The sequence below is a fragment of the Dermacentor albipictus genome, chromosome 10, assembly GCF_038994185.2.
Source record: "Dermacentor albipictus isolate Rhodes 1998 colony chromosome 10, USDA_Dalb.pri_finalv2, whole genome shotgun sequence".
NCBI lineage: Eukaryota > Metazoa > Arthropoda > Arachnida > Ixodida > Ixodidae > Dermacentor > Dermacentor albipictus.
The window spans coordinates 85,273,163-85,288,870 of NC_091830.1; the positions used below are offsets into that span (position 1 = coordinate 85,273,163).

At 49.9% G+C, this 15,708-nt stretch overlaps 1 protein-coding gene across 2 annotated transcripts in view; it reads left to right on the forward strand.

The window, feature by feature from the left end:
* The window catches only part of LOC139050826 (uncharacterized), a 139,230-nt gene that overhangs the window by 8,558 nt on the left and 114,964 nt on the right, over positions 1–15,708 (forward strand). The gene's annotated exons all lie outside the window — the stretch shown is intronic.

The window sequence follows — 15,708 nt, forward strand, 5'->3', positions numbered from 1 at the left end:
CTTATTTCAGCTGGAGGCCCAGTCCCCACTATCTTCTGGACGCTTTAGTTCGTCATCGGACGCTTTATTGCGTCATTCCCTTAGATGGCTGCTATTGGCCGATAGTCGACATCAGGATGCGGTCGTCTACACGGCGTAGGTACCGTGGACGCCGCGGGGTGCCACCACGAGTCCACTGGTTAAGCGCACTGCGGCTCGCCGACAACAACCACGTTTGGCTGATGCTTAGCGCCTCATCGGCACCAGAGGTGGAAGTCGTGATCTCTACAATAACATCGAAAACGAAATTTGAACTGCGAGGCACGGTGACGCTTAGAATGCGGAGAATTGGGGCACGCGCCGCTGTGCCGTAGTCGCCGCAGTGCAAGGCATTGCAGAAGGAACGGGGGGCACAGCGGAGGCAGTGCTCGATTGCCAGTAACTGCGCTTCTGCTGAAAGCACTAAAGTACTTTTTTGTGGCAAAGTATTTCTGAAATAACCTATTTTCACTTCAAATGCCTTTCTCCACTCCGACAAAAAGTGGTTCAGGGCCCTTATGGTTGTATTGGCGAATATCGCCGCGACATGACCGTAAGTAAACACATACTAAGCTACCGGAATAGCTTTATGACGGCAGTTTGACATATTACAAGTCATATATTTGTTAACCTTCTGAACGTCATGTCGTTGACAGCTTTCGCCATATTATCACTTGTAATTAACTTATTGCTGTCTACAACAAATGTTTTCCAGAATTGAATTAACGTAGTGCTAGGCCTGGGCTATATATCGCTTAACTTCTGCATTACTTGAATAATGCTTGGCCTCGAAGCTTTTCGTATAAGATTTGCTGGAGCGCACATGAAGAAACTTAGGCGAACTTCAGCACCAGCGCTCTACTTTGATTTGTTTTTGATGGTAGGAAGAATACTACACGGTGAACACTCAGACTTATACAGCTACGCCGTTCTACTATTAGCCTTTTATTCTCATAACCGCTAATATGCCGTAAAAAGCAAAATGAAAGTACCAGTTTCTCTCACTAGTCGGTACCATTGCAACTGGGGCGCGCTACGCTTTTAGTCGCAGGACACGTGATTCAACTGCAACATTATGGATGATTTCTTCTGACTGAGCTTGATAGGGGGTAGTAGGAAGCTCTCTCTCTCTCTCTCTCTCGTTATATATATATATATTGTTACGCTCTTAGGTGCATAGTGGGTTCACGCCTCAACAAACAGTATGCGGGGGCACCGAAGGGTGGTGAACGAAGAAGACGACGTGTGTGGCTGGCTGGCTGAATCTCGACAGGCGCTCAGCTGATCTAGGCCATCGCTTCTAACTCTACCCGGCTTCAAAGTAACGCCTTTTGTGGGTGCAACAGAGTGGTGGAGGTGCGGGGTACGACAGGACGTACCACGGAGTCGCAACATCCAGAACTTCGCCGGAGCCGTCGTCTTGCCGGTCTCTTGCCAACGACCTTCCCTATGGCTCAGGACGGAGGTGGACAAATGCCAGCTCTAGTTTCACCTTCTCAAAGGTCAGCGCCAGTTGGACCTTTGCGGCACTACATGGAACCACGCTCGTTCGCGGGAAAAATGGGCGAAGACGTCGACGAGTGGCTGATGCACTACGCAAGGGTGAGCCGCTACAACCGCTGGGATTCTGTCACTCAGCTTGAATATGTCGCGCTCTTTCTGAGTGAGACAGCGCTGATGTGGTATGAAAACCACGAAGACTCCCTAACAACGTGGGAGCACTTTGTCGAGGAAATTAAGAAGTGTTTTGGCGACACCCACGCCAAACAGAAACGCGCCGAGAGAACACTTGCTCAAAGAGCTCAAGCTCCTGGAGAAACATGCACTATATACATAGAGGAAATCCTCAAGCTGTGCAAAATCGTCAATCCGCAGATGTCCGAGGAAGACCGAGTCGGACATCTCCTCAAAGGAATTGCCGAAGATGTATACAATTTCCTCATAAGTCGGGAACACGTTGATTCCGTCTCAGATGTCGTGCGTCATTGCCGTACGTTTGAGACGTTGAGAACACGTCGCATTGTGCCAAAGTTTGGACGCCTGGCGAATGTGACAACCATTGCCAGCGTCGATGACAGTCCGTCTGCCGATCTTTCGTCTACTATACGGCAGATCGTGCGTGAAGAACTGCTGCGGCACCAGGAACTTGCGCGCGACGTCATACGGCAACCTGACGCTTATTACCCGCAACACATGGCACCTGCCGCACCCTGCGCTTCCTGGCAACCGGCGGTATGTGTCACAGACGTCAACCACAGAGGTGCTCCATGGTCACGTGAGGACACATTTACGCCCGAACACCGACCAGCAGAACACCCTCGCCCCAGCAGGTTTGCACGCAGACCGACCGTTCCTCCTGTGCAGCAGGCTCAGCCGCTCCGCTCTGCTACACGACCCCCCACGGCTGATCGCTTCGAAGGGCAGTTCATCGATCGTCGTTTACCTGTGTGCTATAGCTGTGGCGACTTGGGTCACATTGCCAGGTACTGCAATCGCCGCCAACCACCGAGGTTCGACCGATCGACGATGTCTAGGCGGTACCGCGGTCCTCTGGGCGAAACATATTCGCCCTCGCACACATATTCAGGAAGCTTGCCTCGCCAGCACCCGGAGCCGCTACGGAACCGTTCTCCAGCATCCGATCGCAGCTTGACACCACCACCCGCTCCTCGTGTAAGCCGGTCGCCCTCTCCGCGGCGTCGATACCCGTCGCTACCTCCGGAAAACTAGCCAGCGCGGCCGTTGGAGGTGAGGTCGCTGGACAATCTTCGATATCGACAGAGATACCTCCAACCATTTGTATGTTCAAGAATAAGGTGTTTGTATTAATTGACGGGATTTCATCCATGGCCTTAGTGGACACGGGAGCAACGGTTTCAGTGATGAGTCTTGCGTTTAAAAGCCTCCTAGGACGAAAGGTGATGTTTCGGTGGGACCGTGCCGATACGTTTCGCGGAGTGAGTGGGGAGTTGTTGTATCCTGTGGGCGTGTGTAATGTAGACGTAACCTTGTGTGGTCAAATATTTAACGCGGAGTTCGCTGTGCTACCTCATTCTACGCATGACGTAATCCTGGGCCTTGATTTTTTGAAACTGTGTGGTGCCACCGTCGACTGCAAAACGGGTGAAATCAGTGTAGGTACGAGCTTTTCTGCTGCGTTTATGGAAGGCCCACCGTATCGTGAAAGTGTGCTTTGTGTATCCCGGGATACCGTTGTGCCTCCGTTATCCGCAACGTGTGTTTCAGTCGCCTGTTTCCCCACCACCGACGGAACGTTTGACGCTACCGTGGAGCCCGTTCACCTGAGTTGCATTAAGAGGAATGTACTGATACCGTATTGCACGCTGTCAGTCGTTCAGGGACGCACCAACTTATGGGCCGTAAACTGTTCCAGTGAACCTGCAATACTACCACAGGGTCTGAAACTTGCCGCCTACCATGAGGATCACGTGCTATCGCTCGCCATTCTTACAGAGGCCCTTGATTCTGCGGATGAGCGCCATTTCGCTAATGTCTGCCCTGCGGCGCACTCCTCATTTCTGACTATGGTAAACAAGTCGCTCAGCACTAAGCAGCGTCAGGAAGTGGCGAATATTCTGCGAAAACATGCCCGACTGTTTGACTTCTTCCAGCAAGAGGGACCACCATTGTTTCCTCCTTCTCGTATACACCATCGCATAGATACGGGATCTGCCCAACCGCTGCGACAGAAACCATACAGAGTCTCACCATCGGAACGCAAGGTGATCAATGACCAAGTCCACGAAATGCTAAATAGGAATGTAATCAAAGAATCCTGTAGTCCGTGGGCAGCGCCAGTGATCCTGGTTAGAAAGAAAGATGGTTCATGGCGATTTTGTGTTGACTACCGCCGCCTCAACACCATCACTAAAAAGGACGTATATCCTCTTCCGCGTATTGATGATGCTATCGACTGCCTCTCATCAGCGTCTTACTTTTCGTCGGTTGACTTGAGGTCGGGGTACTGGCAGATTCCTATGCACGAGGCAGACAAGGAGAAAACGGCATTTGTAACACCAGATGGACTTTTTGAATTTAATGTGATGCCGTTCGGGCTCTGTAATGCACCTGCAACTTTCGAGCGCTTCATGGACAACATCCTGCGTGGTTTGAAGTGGGAAGTATGCATGTGCTATCTAGATGATGTAGTGATTTTCGGGCGCACGTTCAGTGAGCACAACGCACGTCTCGATCTTGTGCTAGACTGCTTGGACAAAGCGGGTTTGGTCCTCAACTCGAAGAAGTGCCATTTTGGAGAGCGCCAAACACTCGTTCTGGGACACCTAGTGGATAAGGACGGTATACGACCTGATCCAGCGAAGACTGCTACGGTGGAAGCCTTCAAGCAACCTCGCCATGTAAAAGAGCTACGCAGTTTCCTAGGGCTTTGCTCGTACTTCCGCCGGTTTATTCGTGGATTTGCCAACATCGCGTATCCGCTGACATGCCTCCTCCAGAAGGGCGTTCCCTTTGAATGGACTCCTGAATGTGAAGCCAGTTTTCGTGAGCTGAAGTCTCGTCTGACGTCTCACCCCATTCTCCGACACTTCGACCATGCGGCTCCCACAGAAGTTCATACGGACGCTAGCGGTATTGGCATCGGCGCTGTCCTTATTCAACGCGTCGACACCAAAGAACACGTCGTCGCCTATGCGAGTCGTTCTTTAAGTAAGCCCGAGCGTAACTACACCGTTACAGAGCAAGAATGTCTTGCAGTTATTTTCGCAGTACAGCGCTTCCGGTCGTACCTGTACGGGCGCCCCTTCACTGTGGTGACAGACCATCATTCTCTCTGCTGGCTGGTTAATCTCCGTGATCCGTCGGGCCGGCTTGCGCGTTGGACACTCCGTTTACAGGAATATAACTTTACCGTTTCTTATAAAAGCGGCCGCCGACACGCCGACGCTGACTGCCTCTCGCGCATGCCGCTTCAAACGACGGACTGCGACGCGGACAACTTCGACTGCTATATCGCATCACTGGAGCCGGGGTTTCCTGATATAAATACCTTCAAGGTCGAGCAACAAAAAGACAGAACTTTAGAACCACTGCTAATTACTGCAAGGCAATCAGCACCATCCAATCGTTTCTGTGTTCGTGATGGGGTTCTTTACAAAAAGAACTATTCTACCACAGGCCCACGATATCTTCTGGTGGTCCCGGAGAGTCTCCGTGTCTCCGTCTTGCGCGCTATGCATGACGATCCAACATCTGGACATTTGGGCTCTGCGCGAACTCTCTACCGCCTTCAAGAAAGGTTCTACTGGCCTAAAATGCGCCAGACGACCGCCCAGTATGTGGCCAGCTGCAGCGAGTGTCAACGTTATAAGTGTCCGACGAGTGCTCCTCCTGGTCTACTCCATCCAGTGCCACCCCCCAGCACTCCCTTTGAGCAAGTTGGCATCGACCTCCTCGGTCCTTTTCCGCGTTCATCCGATGGGAATCGCTGGATTATCGTGTGTGCCGATCACTTGACACGCTACTGTGAGACAGCTGCAATACCATCGGCTACTGCAACCGAAGTGTGTATTTTTCTGCTGCGTTTTGTCATTCTCCGACATGGACCTCCCAGAGTCATCATCAGCGATCGTGGGCGGCAGTTCACTGCAGACGTGGTCGAAGAGATGCTTCGTCTATGTGCTTCAAGGTTTCGACATTCCACCCCGTATCATCCCCAAACAAATGGCCTTACGGAACGCACGAACAGAACTCTTACTAACATGCTGTCCATGTATGTCGAGTCAGATCATAAGAACTGGGACAGCGTGCTGCCTTTCATTACGTACGCATTTAACACCTCAAAGCATGAAGTTACGGGCTACAGTCCCTTCTTTCTTCTTTACGCTCGTCCGCCTCGTTATACACTAGACACTATCTTCCCGTTTTCCAGCCACGATAATCTTTGTATATCAGAGACAGTCTGTCTTGCTGAAGAAGCCCGACGACTTGCTTCTTTACGCACCCTTGTTTCACAAGACCGCTCGAAGGCACGCTGCGACCGCCGACGCCGACACGTGATATATGACCCTGGTGATTTAGTGTTGCTCTGGAAACCAACCAGGAAACGTGGACTATGTGAAAAACTGCTGGCCCACTATGTTGGACCCTATGTTATTACGGAGCGCATCAGCGAATTAACCTACCGCATAGCACGTCTCACATCAAATGGCCGACGGTCAGCCAAGACTGAACTTTCGCATGTCGCCCGTTTAAAGCCCTTTATTTCTCGACAGCCTGTTTGACTTGCCCGGCGGGCTTCGTCTCCGCGGAGGGAAATGTTACGCTCTTAGGTGCATAGTGGGTTCACGCCTCAACAAACAGTATGCGGGGGCACCGAAGGGTGGTGAACGAAGAAGACGACGTGTGTGGCTGGCTGGCTGAATCTCGACAGGCGCTCAGCTGATCTAGGCCATCGCTTCTAACTCTACCCGGCTTCAAAGTAACGCCTTTTGTGGGTGCAACAATATATATATATCAACGAGAAGAAAGGGGGTTAACCGAGGGGCCCGATTTTTATTAGTCATATCATAAGCCAACAAACAATGACACCAAGGACAACAGAGGGGAAATTACTTGTGCTTAACAAATGAAACAAAGAAACAACAAAAAATGCGAACATAAAGTGTATGAAAAAACAACTTGCCCCAGGTGGGAACCGCACCCACAACCTTCGAATTTCCCATGTGATGCTCTACCAATTGAACTACCGCGGCGTCGCTTTCCCATCCACTTTCCATGGGTATTTATGTGTGCTAATAGAACCCTGGGAGTGTTAGCGAGCGCAACCACTCAAAAAACTTGGCGGCGGACATGGAACGTCCTTTTTGCCGCAAGCTTCACGAGAACGTGAACTTTCTCTTTCTCCGGGCAGGCAAGTGGACAAACAAGTGGACAAACAGCCCCTAAGTTTGGACAGGTAGGGACAAGAAGGAGTGGGAGGGAATGAACTGTTGAACGTTACCTCGCTCGCTTGTTCATCGCGAGAAGGGCTGGAAAAGGACGCATGCACTTGGGAAAGCGAGCATCCCCTTAGCGTCGTTATCAGCAGTTCGGACTTGCAAGCAGCAGGACGCTCGTCGTACGCTCTGAGGAAGAAGAACGTGCCCTCAAAAGCGAAAACAAGAGCAAAATTGCCAATTGGCGCGAAAGCGATGACAAGCCGCGTCCGCCGAACGCTCAGCGACTGGTCGGGACCGTCGAGTATGTGCCGTGCAGACGGAAGATGGGACCGTCGTCGCGACGGTCTACCTCCACCCGGCTGCGTTCAAAGGAGATATTGAGGCGTTTCACCTTTGGTTGCATTGAATCCGAAGTTGACAAGTCGATGGTAATAGTGGGAGGCTTTCACCTCGACCTAGCGCGCACCCACTGGAAGTGTATTGTATTCTCCCTGTTGGAACGCTTTAAAATTGAGTGCTACACGGGCCTCAATGTGCCGAGAACGCGTCAGCTGTCGTGTGTAGATGTAACCTTTGTCAAGAGCGTGGCTAGCATAGCATTACAACCTATCACGCTGTACCACAGCGACCACACAGCTATGGTCACTGTGGTAACGAGTGAGACAAAATCAAGACGGTACCAACCACGAAGATACGTGTATGTAATTGTTAAATCAAGATAGCAACGAACATATATGTCACTATAGTCAACATAGTTATCCCAATACAGCTTGGCTGACTATCCTTCTTCGCAGAGTGCAAGGGCAGTAAATTTTCTTCGCACGCTTTCGCAGAACGATGAGGGCTAAGTTCCGCCTTCACTGGCTCTGCGTTATGATTTGACGTTATGCCGTCTACTGCCGATGTCTTGTAGCCACCGCGCGAAACCTATCCCACCTCTCCGTTATCCGCTTGGCCGTAGATCTCCAGCAAAAGCTTTCCATGCAGCGTTTGCAGTGTAAGCTTTGTCGTAGCATCGAGCGTGTGTCAGCTTTGTCGTAGCACCGAGCGTGTCCGGCGTTCGGGTCAAAGCAGGCGAGCTGGGCGTTCGGAGGAATGGGTAAAGTCGTAAACTAAAGCCATACTGGTCCCGCTGAGATCGAGGGCGTTTAGCGCAAAGATGAGCGGCCTGAGCGGCCTGTACTGTGCAGCCACCACCTGGTACCGTAGAGCTTGAGAAGCCACACACAATGTTAACGTTGCTGCAAACGAGGGTAAACATTTTAAACATTTAATACAACTTGCTTACGATTACACTGTTACCGAAAACCTACACCAGCAGCGAAATAGAATACACTAGGTAAGTGGTGTGGCTACATGCTACCAGGTAGCTGCAAAGTGCACGTCCGTCTTGCGTGAAAGCAAAATGAACCTCGTCTACAAAGACAAAGGCAATAAGGATAATACTAGCACGTGCAAGCCAGTTACTGTAACGTCGGTGATGTATTGCCACCTGGTGTTTTGAGCCAGAAAACGGTCAGCAATGTGTGCCCAGCAAAAACGGTCAAGAAGACGACGAAGTCAAACATCCCACGCCAGCTGGAGAACCATCCCTTCGTGTCTGGTATTTTTCGTGTCTGGCTGCTGGTACTGTTGCTTACTCTTGCCTTAGCGCGTGACAAACTGGCGGAGGTGCGGGATAATCTAATCTATGCACAAAACCCCTCCGAGCAGCAGGAGCTCCAGCCCCGCACCGGTGGTTACGTCTGTACACCGCGCCAACAGAAGCATCCGTGGACAAGCCCCTAAGTTTGGACTCCTCCCAGAGAAAATGGCAGCTGCGACCGCCCCAAACAGTATGGAAGGCACAGCGCCGATTCATTGTACGCAACTCAATCCGCGAACGCCGAATCCCTTCTACGGCGCCATACATGAGGAAGCTGAAAATTGGCTGATGCACTATGAACGTGTTGCCGCGTTCAACAAGTGAGATGACGCAGAGAACTGAAAAAAAACGTATATTTCAGGCTTAACGATGACGCACTTGTTTGGTATGAGAGCCGTGCAGATGCCCTAACTTCATGGGTAGAATGCAAACGCCGGATTCCTGAGACGCATGCGAGCCCTCATCGCCGAGAGCGAGCTGAGCGCGATATCCAGTCCCGTAAACAAATGCTGAACGAAGGGGTCGCAGTGTATGTCATGGACATGACGAGTCTCTTTCGACAAGGCAAACCCAGCATGTCGGAAGAAAAGAAGGTGCCGTACCTGATGCGAGAGGTGAAAGAGCAGCTGTTCGGCGGTCTCGTGCGCAGTATTCCTAAGACTGTGTCAGAATTTCTTTCCCAGGCCGTAACCAACAGACTCTTCGGCAGCAGTCACCATCATACGAACGCCAACTGAACGCTGCCTCACCTACGGACTGCTTCGGAGCTCTCGGGGGCCACTTCGACTTCTTTCGAGAGCTCATTCGTTCCGTAATCCGCGAAGAACTCCAGAAACTGTCGGTACCCTCACAGCCGACGCTCCGCTCCTTGTTAAGCGTTCTCCGTGACGAAGTCCTGCATACGCTAAGGAAACCACCCTTCAACACAGAAGGTCGACCGCTAAGAAGTGGCAGCCCCCGTATGTCATATTCGCACGCTTTGAGAAACTTGCCCCACCCCACCTTCCTCCCCACTTCGAACCGCGTGCCCGGCCTGGACGGGCTGTCTAAGCGGGCAGCCCGTCCAAGCGGCCTCGTATTACCAGGACCACTGACAGGCTCCAAGAAAAGCAGACGTGTGGCAGGCGCGTGATCACCGTCCCCTTTGCTATCCCTGTCGAGAGCTCCTATCGAGAGCTCGGACTACGCAGATTCTCAGCAAACTCGCCGCGGCCTAGGCTCGGTCAGCTTCCTCACGAAATTGAAGGATACGTTGCCCAGCAGCGGTTAGCGCCATCAGCTCGACACCAGTCACGCTCCCCTTCGCCGCGGCGGTTTCCTCCAACTCGTTGTACGTGTTCGGGTGTGGTTCAGGGTCGGTCGCCCTGCCCGCGCCGCGAAAACTAACCACAGCGGTCTTCGGTGGTGAGGCCGCTCACTCTGGACGTGCTGAAGGACACCGTACTGACGCGTACGCCGACCGACCATACATCGACGGTGACATTACTTGCTGAATAAGTAAGAAGAATTTCCTTGGACATTCCTGTACTGCTCGACGGTCGTGAATTGACTGCTTTAGTGGACACTAGAGCGGATTATTCTGTAATCAGCAAAACACTGGCCAAAGGTTTGAAGAAAGTGACGATGCCTTGGAATCAAACGCCATTTCGTACAGCTGGCGGGCACACCTTCACACTACTCGGCATGTGCACGGCACGGTAGTAAAACTAAGTGGGCAGGTAAGGTGCACAAGTACGTCTGCCTGTAAGCGTAGACGCAGAATGAAAGAAGAGGTCAAGAAAGCTGGCATTCAAGTACAGGGCAATTGAAACAGTATAGGCAATCACCAACAAGAAAGTTAGCGAAAGAGAGCAAGTTAATTGGAATCCAAAGAATGGAAACAAAAACGACCATGGTGATTTACAAGAATGAGCACAAAGAAATTGTACGGAAAATGTTTACGATAATACAAAGGGCAGTGCGTTGCCACTTCAGGATCCGGCCGACCGGCTAAGGACAAAAACATACCGGAGCAAACATTCGGAGCTTGATGAGGCATGTGTATCCTGCAGCAAAATCCGGAGACCACTCAACACACCCTTTTAAAATGCGAAGGGTTCACCCAGTGAGAACAGTGGGTAACGTACACCTTCCACAAGCGCTGGTGTTTAAAGTGGATGGAAGCGTCATCCTGTCGGCTGCCGAGATAACAAAGAGACGTTTAGAATATTGGCGGATAAATAGTAGGGAACAGATTGAAACCACCGGATCTCTGACAATCATAGCTAGCGTTACAAGGTAGATTTCAAAGGAAAAGGAAGATTACGGAGATGTATACAAAATGCTGGATAGTATACCTGTATTGCGTTCCTGATTAAGCCAAACAGGTAAGTCACTATTTTTTATCATCGCATTTCAAAAGAGCTGCAATGAAATCATCATAATAATCTTCGCGTTTACACCTCCGCCCATGAATACCGAACAAGTTAAAAACTATCGTTTTTGGTAGTAGTCTACCAGCGGGAAGCTGCGACCACAAAGGCATAGATTCTGGTGCCGATGGGCTACCGATAGCCCCATTAGATGCCGCCAGTCCTCCCCTCTGTTGCCTTGACGAGGGACATGACATCGCCGCTTTAGTTGTCGTCAATCACTAGTTTTGCAACACATAACGCAACAAGAACAATTCAACAAGGAGAAAGCGGTAGCTGGCCCATGCCATCGTCCTACTGATCCACGCTAACGACGTTGTTGAAGGGAGGAACGTTTCCTCATCGAGAACGAGGAGCACGGGATTTATGAGCGCCTACATGAAGGGTGCAGAACGTTATATTTCAGGATTCCAGCATGACTTGAACGAAGTGCACCGAAGAGACTGAAACGGGTGCGCAAAACCCCCTTTCTCTTCCCTGCCTTCCAACTTTCGTCCAGTCGGAGCGTTCAAAGTCGTCCAAGGACTCGCTTTTGAGGGTGAAAGTTCGCACACTCACTCCCGCACTTTTGTTTGACTGAACACAACGAATGGAGTGGGGCCTCGTAGAAAGTGGTTGCCATGCTTCACTCAAGCTGGCACGTCTTGGTTCCAGAGCGGACTCTGCAGTTAGCTCTCGTGTCTTTCAAACAATCGTGACGATGACCGGTGTCCGTGGGGGAACGCTGTAGAACACCATTTCCCAGGAGTTTTCTTGCTCAAATGAGTCAGCGAAGGTGACAGCGAACCAGCTAACAATACTCCGTCCGCTAAACGTGCCTAGCATTACTAGTTTACTATTAGGCCATTACTAAGCCATCCAACAGCGCACCCCCGAAGGGAGTGCGCTGTTGGCTTCACGAAGTGATTCGCCACAGCGGGGCAGGAGAGGCCAGAAGGTCACTACCCTCGTTGGCCGAACAGTGGACTCAAGCTTGATCGGTGCAGTTGGTGTCAACACAGAGCACGTTGTAAGACAAGCAGGCGTTTCCTTGCCCTTCGCCGGGAGTTCTCTAGTGTAGCGATAAATTGTCGCTTTGCATGCTCTTTGTGCTGCTTTTTGCAAAGAAAGTAATCACTTACCATTGCAACTATTAAAATATTGTTTCGCCATACATGAAAAAAATTCTCGATGATGTTGCATGGGTAGCCAACGGGAATTACAGCTCCACTGACGTCAAGTGTACCAGCTTCCTAGATTTTAAGTGGGTCACTGGAGAAAACATTCTGTGCACCGCAGAGGTACGCGGCATGGCTACGGTTGTGTCAAATGGTTACGAGACAGTAACAGACACCCCCACACGTATCATACCAAATTCGGCTACTTTAATTGATGTTTTTATTACCAACATAAACAAAGATAACGTGGAGTCAGGTGTATTGTGTTGCGATATGAGCGACCACCTAGCACTTTATTTTATTACAGACAGTACTACCAAAAAACCGACGGAGTTACCGATGCAGCCGCGATGTGCACCGCGTCACAACGCGATGCAGCCGCGATGTGACGACCAGAGATAATTGTAACGCAAGGCCAAGAACCCACGATCTCGACGTGGTTCTCGGCGGCCACGCAGTCACCACCTTAGGAGACACAGAAGCCGATTACTCCGTCATAAGTGGACCCACCGCCGCCAAGTTGAAGAAAGTAAGATAGCATGGAAAGCCCTCACATTCGGACCACTGGAGGACACATCATAACACCGACTGCTGTCTGCACGACAAGAATTACAGTTCATGACTGTACATACCCTGCCGCCTTCGTTAACCTCCAACAGTGTTTATGAGACTTCATTCTCGGCATGGACTTCCTGTACCAACACGGTGTAATCATCGACCTGAAGCCTAAGTCAATAACGCTCTCACAAGATCAAGGCATGCCGCCGGAGAGCTCTCGCAGTCACCACGCTTTGAGTCTGCTCGAAGATCAAGTGACCATCCTCCCTTGCTTCAGCATTCATAATTATGTCGGCCGATGATTCCGTCGGCTCGACTGTGAAATTTGTGTCGCAATAGGGATCACGCGACTACATGGAGGGAAATCGGAAGGGACGCTAACCAAGTTCAGCCAGAGAATGCGCACATCAACAAGGGCATGACAATCGCGTACATCAAGACAATTGGCGAAACCAGCAATGCATTTGTCGTCTCGGATTCTGCCGCTTCTATCCCGACGACACAGTTCCCGAAGCAGACTTGGATCACTCCAAGTCTCCCTATGAGCAAGCAGCAACAGCTCAGGACTTTTCGCACCAGTCGCAAAGCATTGCATAATAACTGAAGTGTGTGCTCGACCACTCTGCCAGAGCCCTTGACGAGTTTCGACGCGAGAACATGAAACTATAAGACAACACGTCAGCGAAATGCTGCGCGACCACATCGTCAAGCCGTCTAAAAGCCCTTGGGCGTCCACTGTTGTATTCGTGAAGAAAAAGGATGGAACCTTACGTTTCTGCGTAGATTATTGTCGACAGAACAAGATCACTAAGAAGTACGTATACCCCCTACCATGGATAGACCACGCATTGGATCGGCTCTGCAACGCTAAACACTTCTCGTCGAGCGATCTGACGTCTGGCTATTGGCAAATAGATGTCGGCGAAAGAGATCGCGAAAAGACTGCCCTATTCACTCCAGATGGCCTCTATGAGGTAAAGGTTATGCCATTTGGACTGTGCGCGGTGCCTGCAATGTTCCAGCGCTTGATGACGTGGTTTGAACAGGATTGAAGTGGCAGACCTGTCTTGTTTACTTGGATGATGACGTTGCCTTCGCTGCAAATTTAGACGATCAGCTTAGGCAGCTTGCGACAGTAGATGAGGCCATCAAATCAACAGGACTCATCTGAAGATGTAAAAGTGCCGCTTCATTTAAGTTTATTTTTCTTTACATACAATGCATTGGTAACATACAATATACAGACGAGGGTTCCGAAGTCAACGACTGCAACGGGACCCTCGGTAAATAACAATGTAGAGAAGTATTAAAGAATAGCAAGCTAACTAAAACAAACGAACGCAATCGCGAAAATACAACATAGAAAAATAACATAAATGAAAACAAATGGTATTTATATAAGCCTGTAGTGCATAAAAAAACTGTCTATACATACAAATGACAAATATAGTGCAATGAATGAAGTAAAATTAGTTACAAATATAAAACAGCTTAAGGGCATGACTAAATATATGAAAAGATGAAGATTTAATGCTAACGGGATAATCATCCAACATTTTTAGTGCAGCGAATGAAGATGTCATTTTTCTATAGTTAGAATGAGCCATAGGTAGTAGAAAGTTAGAGGTACGTGCAAACCTGGTATTATTGTTATTTTTGAGGTGCCTGGAATCAATGAATTGGTATGAGAGCTGTTTATAAGTTATTTATAAAAAATATTGATTAGATGATATTTCAACAAGTTCGTTTGAACAAGGATGTTATTTTCACGGAGTCGTGGAGTAGCACTCGTGAAAAACCTACTGTAAGTGATAGTGCGTATTGTTTGGTTTTGTAAGTGCTGAATAGATGAGATATGACATTTATGTGTTTCCCCAGTAAGCAATGCCATAATAATGTGACTGTGAATGAAGGCAAGGTATAATGCTAATAATGCGTCTTTCCGTAAGTGTGGTCTTGATTGATTGATTTATTTATTTATTTATTTCATGTACCCTCAGGGCCATTGCCATTGGAGAGGGGAGTGGTTACAGGCATACAAAACAAGAAAAAAATAGGAAATGTGATACAAGGAATAGGAGTATTGCAAAAAAGTTAACAAGCGTGTCTGCTCATACAATACAGTGAAAGCTCGTTAATTCGAACTTCAATCATTCGAATTTATGTATAATTCGAACTGTAAGGTTTGGTCCGGCCAAGCTCCACAGAAGTTCATGTATAAAAAAGCCCGTTAATTCGAACGCGAGAAGGTTCGGCTACGGATAATTCGAACTACGCTCCACCGTGCTGGCGGCTTGGCGCCTGGCACACGGCCGGAGAAACGCGCCTACTGCTTTAGCACAAGGCTGCGTCGCCTCCGAAACGGAGAGAACGGCGAGAGAAGGCGAAATTGGGAAAAATCTAACCGGCGCGGGGTCGGCCAGAAGGCAGCGGCGGCTGCCTCCTCTCCGTTCTACGTTGACCTCCGAGACTTCTTGCCCGTCGCAAATATGGAGGCTTTGCAAATCTTGTGTAGCTGCTAATGTTGTGCGGCAGATGGCGCGGCAAGCACCAAAACACAGCAAGTCAAGTGCGTCGCAGCTGCGCTTGCAATCAAGAACCGACGAATCGGGGCTTTCGCCACCTTCACATGTTCAGCGTCTTTGTCTCGGCCGTCTTCATCGGTTGTGCAGGTCTGTTTTCAGCTTAGGGTGTACCAGCCGTCACGATTCTTGGTGATGGTTTTAAGCCTCGGTAACATTCGTTTTGGTGGACATCGGTGGTGTGGCACAGTCGGACCCAGAGCTGCGACGATTTGAAAATGGCATCTGCCCGCGGCACACGCTATCACTGCGCCAAAACACTCCAAGAAAAGAGTGATATCCTGCGGGAAGTGGACGTCGGACTCTTGTCTAAGCAAGAAATTGCAAAGAAGCATGCAATACCGAAAAGCACGCTATCTACTTACATAAAGAATAAGAGGGCTATTGAAGATGCCTTGGCGGCAGAAGTTGCCAACG